Below are 22,036 nucleotides of genomic sequence, written 5' to 3' on the forward strand. Positions count from 1 at the left end.
CAAAATAAGTTGTTCGATCGAAGAATATGTTTTTGCCACATACTGGACGCATACATTTTCAAAATTTAAAGAAAAAGTCTACTTACCAGGCAAAAGTTGGTACCTGAATCGGTGTACTTTTCATTCTAAATCCGCCATTTTGTTTGCCATGAAACGTTTTTTCTCACTTAATGTTTGCATGAAACGAAATTACGCCCCCCCCCCACCCTTGAATTTAAAGCATACCGTCGATATATCCTTCGCTTCTTAAATCAACTTAAAAAGAAGTCCGATTATTTTTTTTAATTTTTTAATATGAAACTGTTCCTTTTTATTTCTAGTTTGCTTTATTAAACTTAAATATTACTTTTTAAAGACCAGATCATGCTCTTTTATAATGCTAGGGTTAAAAGTTGTATTTCTTTGCTCACTAGATGTTGCGAAAATGGTGTAAACTTAATGACAATTTAACATCATGAAATCAGGCTATAAATAGTTAACAGTAATATTGTTATAATAAAAACACAATCTCAAACTTGCATAAGCTTCGATGCAATAAAAAGGTTTGTGTTTCTCAATACATTGAGCCTAATGAAAAGGACTGTTTATCATAATATATATCCTACGTTGTTCTTGAAACTATTTAATCGGATATACTTGAAATGTATGTAGCTAGATTTGTATTTAAGGTGTGTGGAGTCCGAAGGACTCCACGCTTACTTTGACCAAGCCCCGGGGTTCATATCCCCGATAATGACATCAACCCCGCAATTCATTACTTATATCTACACCAAATAGTTCATTATTTCATTCAATAATATTTAAAAAATGCTTCATTTCATTTAAGAAACCCTTTCAGTAATCCTTTCTTACCCATTCTGTAAATAGAACGACCCGACTGTAACCGGAAACATTTTTTTCAAATGACATCACAATAACGCGGGAAAAGATCAACCACTTGAAATCACTTTAAACGTCAAATTGAAACTTTTATGGCAACAATACATTTACAGTTTAATCAATTTACACTTTTTAAAATGTTGATTTAAATTTTACGGGACCTGCTGACACAAAACAAACAATAATAATATCAATAGTTTTAATGTATGTTGTTATGCGATGAATTGCGATCCGAACATATCCGAAGATGTTGCGTCTATCGATTGATAAACGCAATTGCCAAAAGACAGTTCATTTAAGGAATGGAAGTTATAGTCATAAAAATCGTATTGACATAATGTTTTGTCTGGTTCTTGGTCTAATAAATGCTTTAACTCAAAATAACTCACTGTCTGTTTGCGTTGTTTTTGTTCAGTGTTATTTGTTGAAATTGATGTTTGTTCTAGAGAGCCTTGCTTCCAAACAGTTTCGTTTCTCAGTTTACAGAAGCCTCCCATCTGGTCCAATCAAGCTATTTGCAAAATCCGTATGCCGTTCAGTCAAATATTTTGGCATATATTATCTATAAAAATTGAATTCCCTTCAAAATCCTGTTCTGCTTACTAAACGTAGATCTTAAGAGCAATAAATAGATATGTGTAATGTTTCAGTACTTGATATGAACTAAGGCGCTGCCTCTACGGGCTTGAAGTGTTATTGCCGGACTCTAAGTTTACCTAATAACTAAGTGAAACATACTAGGAGTAAAAGGGAAACGTTTTTTTTTGTATATGTTAATAAAACTTTTTAAATAACAAGCAGTTCTGTTGCTGTTAGCAATTTATTTAGTGTATACGCAACAATCTTCAATAATAGTGTATACATTATATATAATGCATTACTTTATATTTTATATGAAGTTTAGAGTTATTCTTCTAAATTAACTTAAATAAAGCTATTATGCATTTGAGATCAAGTACACAAACGCATTTGAGGAATATGTTACAAACAGAAAATAAATAAAAAAAAAACCAAGAGCTGTCACAGAGACAGCGCGCTCGACTATTCCACCGCTTTTCGGTGTATGGACTGAAAAGTTTTGGAGAAACATGCATTGATCACTGTTATATTAGATTTCAATGCAATACATGATGTGCTGAGATATTTACATTAATTGAATTTGAAAATATTTGAGGTGGTACGCAAACTTTAACATAAATTGTAAGTTGAAAAAGGGGCATAATTTTGTCAAAATGCTTGATGGAGTTACCTCCTCCTGTGTACAGGTTGGGGGCATGATGGTGAACAAGCGTGCAAAGTTTCAAAGCCAGATGTCAATGAACTTTGAAAATATTTGAGGTGGTTCGCAAACTTATACGTAAATTCTAAGTAAATAAAGAGGCATAATTCTGTCAAAATGCTCGATACAGTGACCTCCTCCTGCGTACAGATTGGGAGCATGATGGTTAACAAGCGTGCGAAGTTTCAAAACAGTATGTCAATAGACTTTGAAAATAATTGAGGTGGTACGCAAACTTTAACATAAGTGGTTATGCTGATGCTGACACACGGGTGACTAGGATAGCTCTCCTTATTCATCGAATAGTCAAGCTAAAAATGATCATATATCAATAATGTTGCACTGAAGTATATTACAAACAGGGGTAATTATAATTTTAACTATAATTGAATGGGCAAAAATATATTTAAATATGATGGTAAAACATGGCAAAACATTTAATCAATTACTAATAATTACGATTGTATAAGAACAATATGTAGCCAAGCAACTCTGGAAAATTGTCTGCAAAAATATCTCAGTGAGAATACAGAATATATTCTTATTTGTTTGTTACAAAAACATTCACCACACCCCCGCCAAAAAAGTTGCAAAATGTTAATTATGAACAAATGTGTTGTTTAGATTTTAAGGGCAAATACAATTCTTCTTTAATTACAGAATTATCTTAACGATGCTTTAAAGGTGTAATTACAAACAAATGACTTCTAACCCTCACATAATGTTTAACCCACAGGGTGATCTAAAAAGAAATGATAAATTGCAATTACAATCAACATTCAACAGAGCTGAAAATATATTCTAAATTAGCACCTATATAGAATATACAATAAAAGTAATCAAGTCAGTGATATTGTTGGATCACACCCAAATAAGAACCCAGTGAAAACCTGTCAGCTGAGCTCACTAAGCACTATTTCATATATTTGTTGAATGTACAAGCCAATAGAGCAAGACCAAATTTCAGTACCAAAACCATTTATATATGAAAACAATTGAAACAATTAAAATGATTATATTATATAATTTATACAGAATGACATCATGAGGCTATTCAACTATTCACATATGTTAATATGCACGAAATAAGGCTACAGTTATCTACTATTAATTTATATAGATTTGAAAAAAATGCTTGTAATATGTACAGTGTCAAATTATGTTGATAAAATTCAGTGTTCTCAAAAGCACAATCAATGTTATCTGTACTGACAGCTGGATCTTCAATGTTCAACATATATTATCATTTCAACAACATACAGTGATCTTGGATTCATTGACAGTTAAAACACCATAACTACTATACATCGAACTGGTGTCTTCTTGAAAAAATCATGAATAAAAGAAACCGAACAAACCGGCAAAAACTGAAAGTATCTGGTTTTAAATGCTAAATATGGCACAAAATTAACAGAACAGAGTTTTGCAATTGTCTATACGTTGCTCAATTATTACATATTTGCTGTAAATGTCACATTTTGTATTATTCACACAAACAAGTTTGACAAGGGTGACTAACATCTGCATTCTCTTAAAATATGGGATTCTGTGCTGCATCCAGTTTCAAATTGTTTGACCACTTCAGGCTGCTGGCACATCAGAATCTGCAAATAACATAAATGCAATGTTTTTAACAGAATAAAAGTACTAACTACTACTGTGAAGGTATAACAGTTAACAATCATTTGAGGCATACACACTTCTTTATGTAGTCATAAATTTGATATAGTCACATATGGTGATAATTAAAGAAGTCCAACTTCAACACAAATTATTTATTTATGAAACAACGTTTCGGCCATTCGGCCTTCATCAGGTTGTATGTATATAATGAACAGGAAATGACATCAACATCAAATGACGTCAACGTTGACAACGTTGATATAGTCACAAAATGATAGTCATAGTGTAATTTGACGGATTCAAAGATCAAGACAAAATAGATGAAAATATATTATGTTTGAATATTTTGCAATGATTATTAAACAACTCTAAGGTAATTGTACTACAAAGAAGCATTTTGGAGGAGTCAGAAATGCACTTGCTTTAAAATCTCTTCTTACTTGAAGACATTTTCCATTCTCTGGAGGTGGTATGGAATTCCAGACAGAACTATCTTGAACAGGATTTTTTGTCCATAAAGGTCCTCTCGAGCTTCAGCAACCAGGTGGCTATAAAAAAAGAACCAATACATTTGTGCTTTTACAGAATGTTGAAATGTATTAAGAAGTATTGAGGGATAAGTCAAAAACCTGAAATTTATAATAAAGCAAACAAAATAGTTCATTAGAAAAGGATATAATCTCATGGCCGTGACCAGGAAATAATTTACAACCAGCATGAAACAATGTTATTTAGGAATGAAACAAACAGAAAAGATAAACTTAAAAGATTCAAACCCGCTACTGTTTGGATACATTTTCATAAAGTGAATTGTGAAATACTAATAATTTACCGCATGATGTCTAATCCAATTTGAGTTCGGCTGGCTGGTCTGTCATCATCCCCATCTCCAACCTGTTGCAAACAATTACAAATTAATATTACCCAGTAAGTTATTAAGGAATTGGAATACTAAAAAAATGTCCACCATACCTGGTAGATGTAATTACTAAAAATCTTATTTTCATAAGGACATTCACTAAAGGCTTTGAGTTGGGTTGGTGAAGCTGGCATTTATGCACCAGTCAATTGTAACCATCCCCCCCCCCCCAGGTGCGGGGAATAGCAGGGACTTTGACTTCTGGTCAAGCCAACCCCGGCTAAAATCTCCGCCCTGTGGGGACAAACAAATGGTAAAATCCCCTGCCAAATGCCCCCGCACCCCAGGGACTCTTGGTAGGGCCCATTCCCCGCTATATTTTGCGCAAAGACAAATCCAACGCATTCATCCGGCACTGCGGGGCCACCTGAAAGGTAACTAGAGCTATCACTGAAGGTCATTAATATCCCCTGAACGCCGCCCTGATATGAAATTGCAGTCAACTATTTGGAAAGCAAACCTATATATGACAACTTTATTTTACATAACAATTGTCATTGTAATTTGCTAAAATAGTGTAATGATTCATGTACACTGAAACTCCTTCTCATTGTGCTGTACCATTGTATAAAGTTTTATTACATTTCATCCGGTAGATTTCAAGTTATGCTCGGGACAAGAAAAAAGTAACAAAGGGCAATTACTCTGTAATTAGCTCAAATAGAATTGCGGTTCCTATACACTGCACTTCCTCTCATTAATGATCTATCACTGTATGAAGTTTTATTAAATTCCATTCAATAGTTTTCAAGTAATGCTCCGGACAAGAAAAATAACAAAGGGCAGTAACTCTGTAATTAGCTGAAATAGAATTGAGGTTCCTATACACTGCACTTCCTCTCATCATGATCTATCACTGTATGAAGCTTTATTAAATTTCATCCAATAGTTTTCAAGTTATGCTAGGGACAAGAAAAAAGTATTAAAGGCCATAACTCTGTAATTAGCCAAAATAGAGTTATGGTTCTTGTGCACTGCACTTCCTCTCATTGTGCTTTACCATTGTATGAAGTTTCAATAAATTCCATATAGTAGTTTGCAAGTTAATGTCTGGAGAGAAAAAATTGACAGCAAAAAAACAAATAATGGGCAATAACTCAGTAATTAGCTAAGGTATAGTTATGGTTCTTGAACAATGCACTTCCCCTCATTGTGCTTTACCATTGTATGAAGTTCCAATGAATTCCATCCAGTACTTTTCAAGTTATACTCCAGACCAAAAAGTTAACAAAGGGCAATAACTCAGTATTAAGCAAGAATAGAGTTAATGGTTATTGTACACGGCACTTCCTCTCATTATGCTCTACCATTGTATGAAGTTTAATCCAATTCCATCCAGTAGTTTTTAAGTTTTGCTCCGGACAAAGTTGCAACGGACCGACCAACAAACCGACCGACCACAGGGAATAAATATTATTAAAAGTTAGAAAAAACAACATCCATGATAGTATTTAACAGTTTTTTTCCATTGATTTTTTAATTGAATTGTCCCTGACATGAGGAAATAGTAACTAGAATATTTTTACTTCTTATAATTGATACTTATTGTTCTGGGTGGTGAAAGTTATATTAACAGATTTCCTAAACAAAGATGAAGTTTACAGATGCAACCTCACATTTGACGGTTTAGACATTATTTAGTTTTTGTATTAGATGAAAGAATCAGCTTATTTTTGTATCATTACAAAAACAGATCTCAAGTGTATGAAAATGTCCCTTGAATTACATTTTTCCTCAAACATTATTAAGTAACAGGGCTTTTTCTGCCCAATTTGGGAAAAAGACCCTAGACATTTTGGATAATTTTGCGTCGTGAAAATGCTGAAATTGGGAAAATAAACTGTTAAAAAAAAAAGCTGTCTAGTCTCCTGGGAATTAGGAAATGATTTTATATTAGTTTAAATTCCCTTAAATAGAACCAAAATGGCTGAAATATCAATCCTTGGGTGTAAATATCTATTGCAATTAATCAGGACAGATAATATTTCATACAGATATATCTGAATGTGATGAAAATCAATGATTTCCGAGTACAATTATCAAAAAAACTTTACATCACATAATTTATTAGGATATTGAAAATGAACCAGTACATTTTAAAAGACTTTCTAAAAACAAAATTCTGAAGATTTAGAAAAACATCTTATATTTTGCTTTGGGGATGGGTCCGAAAGTCGAACCCGTGGGTACTATAGAAAAAGCCCTGAGCCAGTACTACGCTTTTAGCCATGAAATATATTTTTTATACTAAATAAATTCCAATGAAACTGTCCAATATGTATCTAAAACTCACATTCGGCAGCTAGATGGTTTATGAAAGGGCGTGGTTACAATTGACTGGTGCATAATTTAAAGAAAATATAAAAAATCTGCAATCAGATCTTTTATCAGCAATCTTTTATCATTGGTTTGCAGATATTTACGCAAAAATTTGCTCTTTCCAAGGCAAAAAAAAAATGTAAAAACGGTAAATCTGTGAGAGTGCAGCTTTAAATTCAATCACTGAGAAATGAAAATACATGACATGAATAGGATCATAGCTCCACCTGCTAAATTGTCATTATTTATTGTCAGAATTTGAATTTATCCATTGAAGTACAATTGGGACAGAAAAATGTATGACAACTGCAGGGCTGGAACCCGGGACCCCTTTGCTAACAGGGCGAGTTCTTCATCAACTGAGCTACTGAGATGCATTCACATTTTCTGGACAATCTAAATAAAGAGGATGGTACCATGCCATAACCTATGTGCGATAACTTAAAAAAAGAATAAATAGTGAATTTGTTTTGTTTTAGTGTAAAATCCTGATGTACATGAATTTCACTGAGTGAGAATCAAAAGCTATATTTTAAGAGTAACGAACTGAAATATATTGCGATCTATCACAAACATAACAATTTAATTTTAGACCCTAAAAGTGTATAAAATTGCATTCAATTATAATTATTGAAGTAGGGCAACAAATTATAATTTGTATACAAAGGTTACATTATTTTGGTAATGAAGTTGTTCAAATTGTGTCCCAGCCCTCTTAGCACTGGCATTCAATATTTATTTGAGAGCTGGCTGAAATTTCAAACAGTAAAAAAATATCAATATGTTTGAAACAGTGAAAGATTGTTTTTCTATTGTTTATAAATGTCTATAAATCACCACAAAGCATATTTAATAAAAACGTTTTGAATTTTGCTATGCCAATGCTTTACTATATTAGAGCTGGCATTGTAAATGTCTTGCTAATTTTACATGAACAATATCGCTTTTTAAGTAATTCATATAGATTGTGTTTGAAGAAAAAATTGGGAAGAAAATATTTCTCGACCATATTCTATCTCAAGTCGAAACAGCAGTTAGGAAGAGTAAATTGCACACTGCACGAAGAAAAATCACTAATCTACAAGCATGTTAAAAACTTCTGAAAAATATTGCGAAAACCGCCACTGTTTTTGTGCTGAACTGATGACCCCGCATTTTCTGATTATATGCAGAAGAAAAAAGGTATTATAAACATTGCTTGTCGTGAGGGGAAACCCCTCCCGAACCCACCCCACTTAAATAATTAATTACTTAAATGTCATTTTTTACTTTGTAGGAAAGAGTTTGTCTAAAATTGTCTTGCATGCTTATACATGCCTTCAGCTGAATAATTTTGAAAAGAGGTTAACTTAAAGAAATTATGTGCGGAAATATGTGCCAGTTTAAGCGAGACATGTCAATACATTTAATCTCGCCTAAAGGTATCCTTCTGAAAACCTTGGTAAAAAAATCACCAGTAAGACGCTGTAGCTATAGTGTTATCATGTAATTCTGCCAAAAAGAAACGCTGCCTTTTATGGTGAAATCATCCCCCGGTTCATAATCTATAATACTCACAATATTATGCTTGTTGAAACCAGGTCAAACATGTCAAATTTGATGGTTGTCGGGAGGGGTGGGAAACCCTCCCGAACCCTCCCCTGAAAAACAAATTATGAATTACTAAACATTTGATTTCATTATTTGTGCTGAAGTGGTTTTCTGTAATTTCATTCATACATCTTTATCGCTTAAAGTATTCGCGAGTCATCTGCCCCACTCTGCCATGACAAAAATATTAATTTTTATTTTATCATCTGTGAGACAGCCCCTTTAATGGGCGACCGAGTCTAGCCTGTGTGACCAGCTGCCCGTTAACTCAGTTGGCAAGAGCGCCGTGCTAGTGTTCCTGCGGCCGTGAGTCTAAGCCCCACACCAGGCATACTTTTCTTCTCAGGTTTACCATAATCATGCACAACGATTTTTAATGAAAAAAATGGGTTTTTTTAGATTTAATTTTCACTACTTAGCGATGAAAAAGAATATCTTATTAGATTTCTATTCAAAAAGCATAAATTTACGCTTTCCCGGAAATGTCGTAAAGCAAAAATAATATGTTTGAGAGTCAAATTTATCGGGACTTCCCAATCAACAATGTCTTGTGGATTTGTGATTGCAGCTATTTTTAAAAAGATTTATGCATTTTTGTAACCCGGAAATGAATTTCAACCGCGAAAATTCATTATTTTTCAGAATAACATTCTTATTTGACAAAATATTATCAGGATCTCTCAAGACATTGTTGGATAAGTATTCTGTGGCATTTTGACATAATGACGAAGTACTTGTCTTATGTCGACAGACTTTTTCGTAATAATGTGAATGCTTTTTGATCCATAATCTGTTAAAATCTTTTTTTGTAAAATTTGTCCAACTCCTAAATTAACCCCAAACATGTCGCCAAGAATAAATGTTTCAACCCCCAAAAAGATCGTTTCTCAAATCTAAATAAAACAAGCATTTTCAACGTTTTAGTTTTTGACCTTCCCCACCCACTTTGGAATTGATGTGGATACCGTTTGCATCACTTTAGCTTGTTCATTAAGTAAACACCAACGTTATGTCATTATGGTGTCCAAACATCAACGTATGAACGATTGAATTTACAATAACAAGTATAATTCTTAGTTCAACTCACCGTGAAAATAACGTTAAATCCGTGTCATTGCATCATGATATTGATATATGCAAATCATTGTTTACATCAACTGTCGTGAAATGCGCATAAATACATTTATCTTAATTATTTGTCTATCCGGTTTAGACGGTATTTTTCAAGAAACCAATTGTTACGACAAACCCTGTTCGTTTTGTATTATTATTGTAGAGTTATGAAATATAATTTCCGGTCAAAAGAAGTACTCTTTAGACGTGTATTCATTATATGTGTTCTCCACTCCTTTTATGGAAGTGCCGAAGGATTGTACATGTACCTCGGGTATTTCCGTATTGATTTTCATTGGTTAACGGAGGTCAAACCCCGCCTTAAACATGTACAATTTGCTTGCCGGCATGCACGCGCTTTATATGAACAATGTATGACGAGCTTTTCTGGTTCTCATTTTCACGGTTCAATGGTGCCCAAATTTTTTAATGCCTATCACTCCGGCAAAAAAGAAGTAGTCCCTTGCATACACGTACAAACCGTAAGAGGGCTTGTACAGACAAACGCTTTGCGTTTGTCTTCAAGCCCGTAATATATTGCGTTACCGATACAAAAGCATCTGCATGTATAAAAAAAGTGTCTGAAAATTGTTAAACTAATATGATATTTAAAAAAACATAGCTTTAGCATTGTTTGCCTAAATCTATGCTGCAATCCCTTCTTTGATGTGTCTATACGGAACACACTGATAAATGCATTAATATAACCGAAATATCTAAACGCTACATTTTTACGACCATTTCCTTATACAAGTTTGCAAGAGAAAACAATTTATATTGACGGGAGAATTTATTCGTCTGGGTTTGACACCGGCCCAGCATGTGTTCTATCGGACGTATAGAAGAAACAATATTCAGGGTCATAGAATTTATATGGCCTACGTTCTCACAGGATATTCTGTATTGCTATTCGAATGTGTGATATCTAGCATATTGTGTAGAAAAACTGTGATGGAAGTATTACACAAGCGTGATCCGAAAATAAAAGGTAATTATAATTTTTATTTTCAGTAGGTATGCTTCTGTAAATACAGAAGGGTAGGACTTCGTGATTTACTAAGGCAGCCAATATTGACATCGATTTTAACTGCATTTCATTGAATTTGAAATCACGGAAGGAAGTTATCCAAATTATGGATAAACGTATGCGTATCTTAAACAGAATTCTAAGCAAAAGGCGCAATCGATTTACGATCTCACATGTTTGCTAGAGATTGTGGCGCATGAAAAGGCAAAATAAACAATCGTTTGCCAATTCAGATATGAATATCTATAGCGACGTGTACGTACATCATTGTATAAAGTCTATGCAAAGCTCATTCCTAGACACTGTAACACATACAGCTTAAGATAACCTATATGCGGGAATATGTCACGTGAACATGATTTACATGTTTTATATGTCCTGTTCAATTTGGTTATAGCTTGGAGTAATGCGTCCAATGCCTTTTATCACAATACATTTTAACTGTTCATAGAGGGAGGTTGATTATAATAAGTATCTTCCATGGCCGTTCGTGTAAGATAGGTTCACCTCAACCTGAGCGTAGGGTGTTTTGCGGAAACGAGGTTTACCGAATCATCATCAAAACATCATTGTCATCATCATTATCGTCGTTTTAGCAGAAGCACTCATTCAATACTGTTCAAAACTCAACAGTCAGTAAGTACTAGCTAAAACACTTTATTTCAAGGGAGACAAATAGGGAACAGTGTGTCAAAATGTTTTCAAACTGTGCAAGAGTCAAACATGCAATATTTTGTATTGCCCTTAAGCATCGTTTTCTAATCAAGGAAAACATTTGGTAAAAGTAATGGTTCTTTAACCAAAGTAATACAGCTGCACTCGGATATATAACGCGCTCAACATTTAAACATGCAATAGCGGTACGAGCATGTCTTCTGTTCGCATATATTTCACCGTGTCACGAGGAGTATATGATACGCATGTCACGCATTAAGCTCACACGTCAGCAGAAAACGAGATTTGTGTGGTTTTACTGAACAGCCACTTTGTATAAAAACAAAGAAACTATGAACTACTAGTATATTATTATAACAGCTTAACGAAGGTCAAGTTTAAGGACGCCAGTACATCAAGGTCAAAAATACATTTGAAACTTACACGACAATGACTAACCTATTATTGGTCCAATACTGAACATGGCAAGGCGGTTTTTCTCAACATTTATTGATTCATGTGTGGTGTGCCTGTGTTGTTTGTACACCATGTGTATCTTGTTCAGTGTATATTACGAGACTTTAAACAAAGATAACTATTTCCTCACCATTTTAAATGAAACATGGCGCAGTCCACGCCGCTTACGGAGCCCTGCCTTCGGTCTTTTACCAGCGTTTGATTGAGAGTTTAGTTCCTTAAACACTTCGACAAACCTTTTCACAAAACGGCCTTCTGACGGAGCATTGTCAAAATATCATTTTGGACACTGATTTGTCGAAGTGTTTGATCACCTTATCAAACTCCGGAAATAAAACGAAGACGGGGCTCCTAGAGCAGCATAGACTGCCCTTCGTTTATTTTTGAATGGGGTAGTAAACGAAAAGTTATCTTTGTTGTTAGTCTTCATTTCAAGCAAATTTTTGCCTTCCGACGTAGCACATATGACGTAATTTATCACGTGGTATACACATACTGTATATAATGCTGTAGCCTTTTACCATTTAAACAATGTCCGTGTTTGGCAATTTGCTCGTGTTGTTTCCATTGAACTATAATCGATGTCAAACATCGAATGCGTATAAAAAAAAGCTTGAATAAGAAACATATATGGACAAGCTAATATTTTCATGATCTCAAAAAGTTCTGCCAATAGTATTAAGTAACAGCGCGTGCCGATAGGACCTTACCACATCAGGTCTACAACAAGGTATTCAATGTTGGCAAATAACGGGGTATCTTTGCCAATAGAAATTCACATTAAATACGATTTGCATGTGAATTGCAAATACTTGTAAATATGTAGACAGAAACATGTTAAAATACATATACAGCCGTTACATTTGTAACAACAATTCTTGTACATCATTTCTATAGAGGGATTTTGCCTAGATATTGCTCTTTCGCATTGCATGCCAATGACAAACGACTCTGTTGTTGAACCTCGAGACAACGGACGCTTTGTATCAATTTCTCAAGGAAGCATATTCATAGAATCTGCCGGTGCATTCCAAATGAATTGTTCATTTGCTGCACAGCATTTTGTCGATAAAAACCTCTGCAATGTCTTTATCATGACAAATCGCTTTTTTTGCTATAAGACAGAGAAGATAGAGAGAGATAATGATAGACCACCATGGCGCTTAGCTGCTTTTTCAACATATTTTGTATGATGAATGTAGTTAATACAATTATGATTGCATACCTTTATAACCATTAAACATTTACTAGATTTTTTAAGGAAATGCCGTGCCGATAGTTACGAAAACAGTTAAATAGTTCCAGGTCAAAACTGAAAACTACTGTAGTAATTAGTTTATGACTTGTTTAACTCATTTAATATTTAATAGACCAGCATAGTACGCAATCATTTACGTTTCAATTCTGTTGGAATCAAATTTTCTTATGAACATAAATGTTAAGTCAATAATTAACTGAAAATTGTTTTTTATCTCGTACTACTGTAAATTTGTATTGAACTGGGTTTGCAAAATTAAATATCTTATTCACTCTGGTCAAACTCATTTCGATGAAAAATACCACGAATTACAAAAACAAATAATCAAAATATAAGATATGAATAATTTCCTTTCCCTTTTAATGAAATACAATATTTAAATAGTGTACTCAGATTAGTTCGTAGTTAAGAGTGTAAAAGAAACCAAGATCAGATCTATGTATTTAGCAAATTAAAACGATTACTCTCACGGTACTAACGCGCACATTTCGTGGAAAACTTTGGGAATTATCCAGGCCACGTAACACAGTTTATAAATCACGTGACTGTATGCTTGGGTTCCAAAGCTTAAGGTTACACACCACCATTGTTATTCCCTATATAATTCAATGTAAAATTATAATTTTCAGACAACATTTAAAGGCATTTCGAGCGAATGCAGGCTATGATAACCACATATATTCTTAAAGTACAAGCTTTAAATTATCTTTTAAGCCAATAAAAAAGGGGGGTCAAGTTATTCCTAAGAAAAATCACTCCACTTGAAAAACAAACTCTAAAATTTGCACCGTCCGCCATGACAGATCTTCCAAAATGACCTTTCAACTATAGGGCAGCGGTTTATGCTTTAATCTCTACTCTAAATGATAAATCAAGCAAGAATAGATACTTAAGGTATAAAAGTTTCAGGAATAATGATAGTTTTGATTTACAGTGTATTGAGCATGTGAAAACATGTCTATCAATCATAAGAACATTTTTTTTTATCGAGAATTTTCCACACAACGAAAGTACATATGACGTAATGGTGACGTCATTCCTTAATCCTGGACTGGACGCATGCGTTGTCCAGCCTGTGACAATTGTCCGCTAACATGGGGAAATGGCTAGTGTCCAGTGTATGAGTAGGACTACAAGCTGTGGTGAATCCAAAGACCCAAAATAGTGATATATGGTCCGGTCTGGAAGTTCGAGATTAATTCCCAATCCAGAAACGTTCATGGCACGGTCCTGTCTCGCATAGGTCAAAACGTATGTAAGTTATCAGGGCCGGACTCAGTTGGCATAGTACTGACTTGTTATCGAGGAGCCGCATACTTTCCCTCCGTCCGGCTAGCGCTGTGTTGAACGCACTTGCTCCTTACCTAGGCGATCCGGGTTCGATTCCAGGCATAGGCGCATGTGAGTTTGGTATGTGGTCACCAAGTCGGACTAGTGAGTTTCCTCCGAGTTCTCCAGTTTCCCCCACAACACAAGACTAAACTATTACCGACGAGATTGATTAATACAATGCTGTTATAACTTTTTTCTCAATCATTGTCGACTTAACTTTTCCTTCTGAGCCTGTGATAAACGTCTATAAATAAATAATAGCATAAGGTTGCATTATCCAATGTAATCAATTGAGCAGTTTAAAATTGGTAAATCGTTCTTAAATCTATATAATGAAAGATTTGTTTCCATATCCTAGTTTTATTTTTATCAATATTTGGCACATCCAAATGGTATGGCCTAAACAAAAAAAGGTTTGTTTCTGGTTACCCGACCGACTCAATTTATTTGCCACCGACTCAAAAAAATTATTGCAAAAAAACACTTGACAAAAAAATCCGGTATCCGAAAATAATTGTCCGAAATTTATGCCATTTGCTAAATTTCACAATTAGATATTTTTTCAGCACCAACCGGTGCATTAGTTCTTTTTTCCTGACAACATAATGCCCCTTGAGTAGACCGGAATGGCTACGAAATTTACATGCCTGATTGCAGTAAATGTATACCTCTGCACTCATTGTGCATTGGGATTCAAACAAATAAAGTGTATAGAACAAGGACAACCTATAAAATACCTTTTCGTTTCGATGAGTTACATGGCGGAAAATAAGATATTGAAGTTGCAGCCAAGGTGTCAATGAAAAAAAAAAACCTACCTACCGACCAAATATTTTTTGAGCATGTAACCAGAAACAAACCATTTTTTTAGGCCTATATGTAAACAAGCACAAAATTTATCAGAAAAATCATGATCCAGGTCTACGGTTTATGTGAAGTCGCAACAAAACTGTTCCATTGAAATACGTAATGATGAAGTAACTTGTTTTTAATCATTCATTTTGCAAAAGCAATATTCACAGGCGCGTTGGGTAAATATATCGAGTAAACAAAAAATCAAGCAATTCATTTCCTGAAAACGCTTGCCGACAAATAAAATCAGAATTTGGTTTCTTCTTTATAATGTACCTTTCACAATGAAATGATTCATACCATACACAATTCAAACAAATACTTATTACCATGGCAAACGAGGTCAAGTGTATCTTTTACATACATTTCTAAGGTGAGGATAAGCCCTCGATTGAAATCAAAATTTAGTTATGGTAAACTGATTTTAACATGAGAACACATTTTGGATTTGCTAATTGAGAATATTTCTCACCATTCAATGTGTAAGTTTTTTTCCGTGTAAGAAACATAATCGTTCAAGTATAAACTAAACAAAAACGAATAGCTTGAAATAAAGTGACAGTTATAACACGTTTTCAACACCATGGTTTACGAAAATGTCCAAGCATCGGTTTACGGTAATTGTTGCATGACAATTCGCAATAAACAATCGTTTGTCACAATCAGTAATTCCTATTGTGACTCTTAGGAACACCAGCACATTTCTAGGACCGCTGTACAATAAACATCAGCATGTATGAGATTGAATCGCTTGACAAATAAGAAACCGATAAGGTTTCGAAAATAAAGATTATGTTGTCATTACGATTCATAGGCTCTGAATCATATACACATAAACTGATATGATTGGAGGTACTTTCGATTGTATTGTAAGTCGTACCACATACTACGGAAACAATTGCTTAATCATATATTTAAGAAATGTTTCTCAATTTAGCCTTTGACACAAAAAAACATGGATATGTTTCTTTTATTTTCCACTGTTTTATCACATAATCAGTAATGCATTTTTCAACTTCAGTGAGTAATTCTATGTTAAAGAATTACAGTTTCTGTCTGTTATTGAGATGCATTGTAATAAAGATAACTTGCTCACTACGTTATCTTACCCGCATGCTGACACATGCTAATTACGGGCATTGTAACTAGGTTAACCTTCCCTAATGCTGACATATGCTAATTACGGGTATAGTTACTACGTTTACTTACCATCATGCTGACATATGCTAATTACGGGCATTGTAACTACGTTATCTAACCCGAATGCTGACACATGCTAATTACGGGCATTGTTACTTGGTTAACTTTCCCTTATGCTGACATATGCTAATTACGGGCTTTGTAACGCTATCTTACCCGCATGCTGACACATGCTAATTACGGGCATTGTAACTAGGTTAACCTTCCCTAATGCTGACATATGCTAATTACGGGTATAGTTACTACGTTTACTTACCATCATGCTGACATATGCTAATTACGGGCATTGTAACTACGTTATCTAACCCGAATGCTGACACATGCTAATTACGGGCATTGTTACTAGGTTAACTTTCCCTCATGCTGACATATGCTAATTACGGGCTTTGTAACTACGTTATCTTACCCGCATGCTGACACATGCTAATTACGGGCATTGTAACTAGGTTAACCTTCCCTTATGCTGACATATGCTAATTACGGGTATAGTTACTACGTTTACTTACCATCATGCTGACATATGCTAATTACGGGCATTGTAACTACGTTATCTAACCCGAATGCTGACACATGCTAATTACGGGCATTGTTACTAGGTTAACTTTCCCTCATGCTGACATATGCTAATTACGGGCTTTGTAACTACGTTATCTTACCCGCATGCTGACACATGCTAATTACGGGCATTGTAACTAGGTTAACCTTCCCTTATGCTGACATATGCTAATAACGGGCATTGTTACTACGTTATCTTACCCGCATGCTGACACATGCTAATTACGTGCATTGTAACTACGTTATCTTACCCTTATGCTAACACATGATATTAACGGGCATGGTAACTACATAAACCTTCCCTTTTGCTGACACATGCTAAATACGGGCATTGAAACTACGTTAACTTTTCTCATGATGACACATGCTTATTACGGGCATTGCAACTACGTTAACCTTCCCCCATGCTGACATATGCTAATTACGGGCATTGTTACTAAGTTTACTTACCCGCATGCTGACATATGCTTATACCGGGCTCTGTAACTAGGTTATCTTACCCGCATGCTGACATATGCTTATTACGGGCATTGTAACTAGGTTATCTTACCCGCATGCTGACATATGCTTATTACGGGCATTGTAACTACGTTATCTTACCCGCATGCTGACATATGCTAATTACGGGCATTGTAACTAGGTTAACTTTCCCTCATGCTGACATATGCTTATTACGGGCATTGTAACTAGGTTATCTTACCCGCATGCTGACATATGCTTATTACGGGCATTGTAACTACGTTATCTTACCCGCATGCTGACATATGCTAATTACGGGCATTGTAACAAGGTTAACCTTCCCTCATGCAGACACATGCTAATTACGGGCATTGTAACTATGTTTAATTTCCCACGTACTGATACATTTTTGCGATAAATCAATAGAGCATGAAATATGACTTCTGTGTTTGTATTGAATTGCACAAATCATTTCTCTGTCAATGTTTATAAACTCAATATTGAACGAAAAGTAAATTGTGAGTTTAACTTACTATATCTGAAACTTGTCGAATGGTAAGAAACAACACGTTTGTTACTGCGAATCGAAAACCAGTCCACCCCTTCTCAAATCATGTCCTCTGTTATATATGGAAACTTGAGAAAGCAAGTTACAACTCTTTTTTGTATTTGATGACTTCCATTTGTAAAAGAGTTTCTACGAAAAACATGTATTAGAAAAAAAAATATTTTTAATTTACAGACAAGCATTGAATTCATCCGGACATTTATCTCAGTCACGGGAATTAAAATGGCTTTTTTAATTTCTAGGAATTAATGTTCGCTGGGGAAGAGCTTTGTTCCGGTTTAATTATTTACAGCCTTATCCACTAAAACCGCCATTGCACTCAAAATGGAAAATAGTTAAATTTGTTCTTCACATTTATCTCCGTCCGCTTAATCCAAACCAAAGCTTATCGGTGGTCTTTATTTCCTCTTGGTGATTAAGCTGCCAGAATTGACAATTACTTTTATCAAATATCCTAGAGAAAATCTCCGTTTGCAAGATTAAATGTAGAAATGGGATTTTCATAGATTATATCCATCATTGGATTAATTCATCATGGCACAGTCGGGATTCAATCTTGACATACGAACTACAGCCAAATACACGTAGAAGGTTGAACGCATATCCGTTGTGTTCAACTAATGTCTTTTAAATGGGAAAAAACGTTATTACAATAAGCAGATTGTATTTGAAATTAATCGATTAATGATCAAACCCCTTGGCATTGCCGATCCTAGGGCATACAGTTAAATGTTAATCCCAGCAGTGGGGCCTCTTTTCGACGAATGAAAAGCAATTCCGACGTCGCTTCAGGGTTGCAGAGCGGTGGCAATGTTCAATTGGTCCCAACTATTATTATGTCTGGCTGTGTCTGCATTGGTCGCCTGGAGGTTTTATAATTGTTCTGCTATAGGCCTCCAGGCGGTAGTGTCGGTTTATAGCAGGATGTTTTCCAATGTGCAGGGATAAGTTTCGTCTAGTTAATAGTGTTAACTCTTTTACAACCCTGTAGTGACCTGTATGCGATTGATCAGCGATGAGACGGTGACCGATCGGCACTTCATCGGCGACTGTTTGACAAGCGGTTGCAAGAATTTCCCAAGCGTGGGCCGATCGTTTACCGTTGAGATTACAGTATTCCATGTTTATAACACAGACCTGTCTGCTCGTTACATTATCATTTTATCGCAAATACTTTCCGAGTTCACATCAACGAGTTTGTATAATATCAATGTTTACCACACATCAGTATGTAGCGTTATGCCCCAGTCAATTGTAACCACGCCCCCCCCAGGTCCGGGGAATAGCGGGGACTTTCACTTTCGGTCCAGCCAAGCCCGTGTAAAATCCCCGACGAAATGATGGTAAAATCCCTGCCAAATGCCAGCCCTCCACCCCAGGGACCCTATGTAAGGCCCATTCCCCGCTATTTTTTCCGCATAGACAAAACCAACGCATTCACCCGGCACTGTGGGGCCACCTTGAAGGTAAAAACACGGTTCATTTCCCCGGCTATCCCCGGTATACCCTCGGACCTTGGGGTTGGTGGTTACAATTGACTTGTGCATTAAGACCAGAGAACCAAGCACAAAGTATTTTTGCACCATCTTGGTAGCAACTGCAACATTTGCATTTAGGCATTGCATAATTTCAAAATGCAACTGTTCTGCTGTTGATAACTCTCTGAAAGTTATTGGATAAAATACATTATTTGATTCTGAACAGCATCTTTTTAAATGAATTGTTTTCTGTTTTGATCGATCTTCGATATAAATAGTAACGGACCAGACCCCGTTCAAGCAGCTTGTTTCAAGCGGTATCAACTAGTTTCAAGCCTAGCGTCAAACAGCATCCGCGGAGAACAGTTGTCGATCATGCACTGACAAATTGCAAAATATACCGCTGAATATTTTTTTATCTCATCCTAATTCCATTTATGTGCAGAAGTGATTGCACCAGTCTCAACAATTGCCAGTCTATCGCAAATGAAATCAGTTGCAAGGGGCTGCAAGTTTGGTATAATCGGGGTTTAACTGTATCATTTGAATGCAAGTATCGTTTCATCATATTGTTTTAGGGATCCGTATCTATGGTCAATCTTTTGAATAATACAATCTTGAACCAAATGTGCAATATTAATCTCAAGTTTTCTTTTAACTCCATTTAACTAATATAAATTCAAATTGATATTTCAACGTCATCTGATAACATATAAAATCACAAAAACTATCCTTGTTATAAAGACCTTCTTGATTCAATAACCGATAAAACAGCATTAGGTTAATTCATTTTTGAAAGACGTAAATATCTACGATAACATATCTGGTACAAGAAGAGTCTGTGATAAAACTATACCACGTGACAAAATCACGTGGTCTTCTAATAACATGAGGAAGTGAATTCCTGGAATATCAAAACAATGGTACCAATGTGTTTCGTAGTTTTGTCTGGATGCAAATCGCAATATTATAACTCGCTGTAGGTTTATGATATTTCTGTAACCATGTGCAGTAAATAAAGCCTTGGATTATATTAGGGTCTATCAACGTGACTTCTATTCTTGAAGGAATATTGAGTATCGGATGTAAGTTTTTTAGGCTGTTTTATGAATGGAAGATTTCTGTGCGATTTTAGTGGATGAATTAAGGTAGCCGATATATAAAGAAGAGTTGCTTTGTATCTTAGCATCAGCTGTGATGTTAAATTGTTATGCCTGGTAAACCCATTTAATTCGGAAATCTCTTTAATGAATATTGCTTGCTGATAACTGATATATAAAGCACATGACTGAAAATGCATTAGAGATACGGATTTTAAAGCTTGTGTTTTGTGTTGTTTATTTCAACTCAGATTGGGCGTGGCCTTGTATCTACTCGTTCAAGGACATAACATCATGTTTACATCATGTTTTTCTGTATAATTTACTCTTATATTTTTTCTCTACACAAATAACCTTTCTAGTGATTTCAAATTAATATGAGGTCAAGTAAACTGAGGTGACCAAGCTTCCAAAATTCACGTATTTTCATCTTAAATTTGTTTCAACTTTATATACATTTAAAGATATAATAATAATAATAATAATAATAATAATAATAATAATAATAATCAATAATATCATATTTATTTCTGTAATATATTTCGTTTCGCTTACAATAGCAAACTTATGAAGTTCAAAATTATAAATATATGAATGCATTACTCCGTTTATTGGCAGAGGATTTGCTCCCAGATGTTTGAAGCTTCTCCGGCAGCAGGTAATTAATTAGTGAAGTTCACGTGCAATTTTACCCGTCCAATTTTACCCGTCCAGTTAACATAATGAGAACATCGTTACAGTTGTGAAGTGCACGTGCAATTTTACCCGTCCAGCTAACATAATGAGTACATCGTTACAGTTGTGAACTTCACGTGCAATTTAACCCGTCCAGTTAACATAATGAGCACATCCTAATGACTACAAGCAACTTAAAACCAACGGAACCCAAAACACATGTATACTTGAGGAAAGATAACGCATAGACGTACTACCTAGCATCGAGTTCAGTGCTGGGAGGTTTTAATGAGTTTAACAGCGAGTTCCTGATAGTCTGCGATAGCGTGGTTAGCGGCGCATCTGGCTAGCAGCCATCTTACCTGTGGGGTGGCGTATGTTTAGTTAACGCCTTAATCTGGTCCCCGGCTTATGATATCTTCATTATTACTTCTAAGTTCGTCTGAAGTTATTTTGGTTTAAATTGTTTAGGACTTGATATTAATTTTTGTTTAAAGAGAGTTGATATATACATATAGTTAAGCGTGTTTTACATAAAACGGGTTCACTGTTACATGAATTGCATAATTAACTGCTGAACATTTAACCGTTAAATAAGTAAAAATGTACAAGTTATCCTTCTTGAAGAGTTTTTAAACGTTTTACTTGTTGCCTCATATAACTTTTGTAATAAAAAATA

At 35.0% G+C, this 22,036-nt stretch overlaps 1 protein-coding gene and 1 long non-coding RNA gene across 2 annotated transcripts in view; one reads left to right on the forward strand and one right to left on the reverse strand.

Moving 5' to 3' along the window:
• Positions 1-3,633: 3,633 nt before the first annotated feature.
• Positions 3,634-4,675, reverse strand: LOC128223728 (uncharacterized). Its single transcript, XR_008259336.1, has 3 exons — positions 4,614-4,675; positions 4,222-4,329; positions 3,634-3,762 (listed from the first exon to the last, which is right to left on the reverse strand). It is a non-coding gene; the product is annotated as an uncharacterized LOC128223728 (long non-coding RNA).
• A 15,811-nt stretch (positions 4,676-20,486) lies between these two features.
• Positions 20,487-22,036, forward strand: part of LOC128222746 (carboxyl-terminal PDZ ligand of neuronal nitric oxide synthase protein-like) — a 26,136-nt gene continuing 24,586 nt past the window's right edge. The window contains exon 1 of the mRNA XM_052931856.1: positions 20,487-20,667. The gene's annotated coding sequence lies outside the window, so the exon portion shown is untranslated. The remainder of the gene's footprint in view (positions 20,668-22,036) is intronic.

The sequence above is a fragment of the Mya arenaria genome, chromosome 17 (assembly GCF_026914265.1).
Source record: "Mya arenaria isolate MELC-2E11 chromosome 17, ASM2691426v1".
In the NCBI taxonomy this organism is placed as follows: Eukaryota; Metazoa; Mollusca; class Bivalvia; order Myida; family Myidae; genus Mya; species Mya arenaria.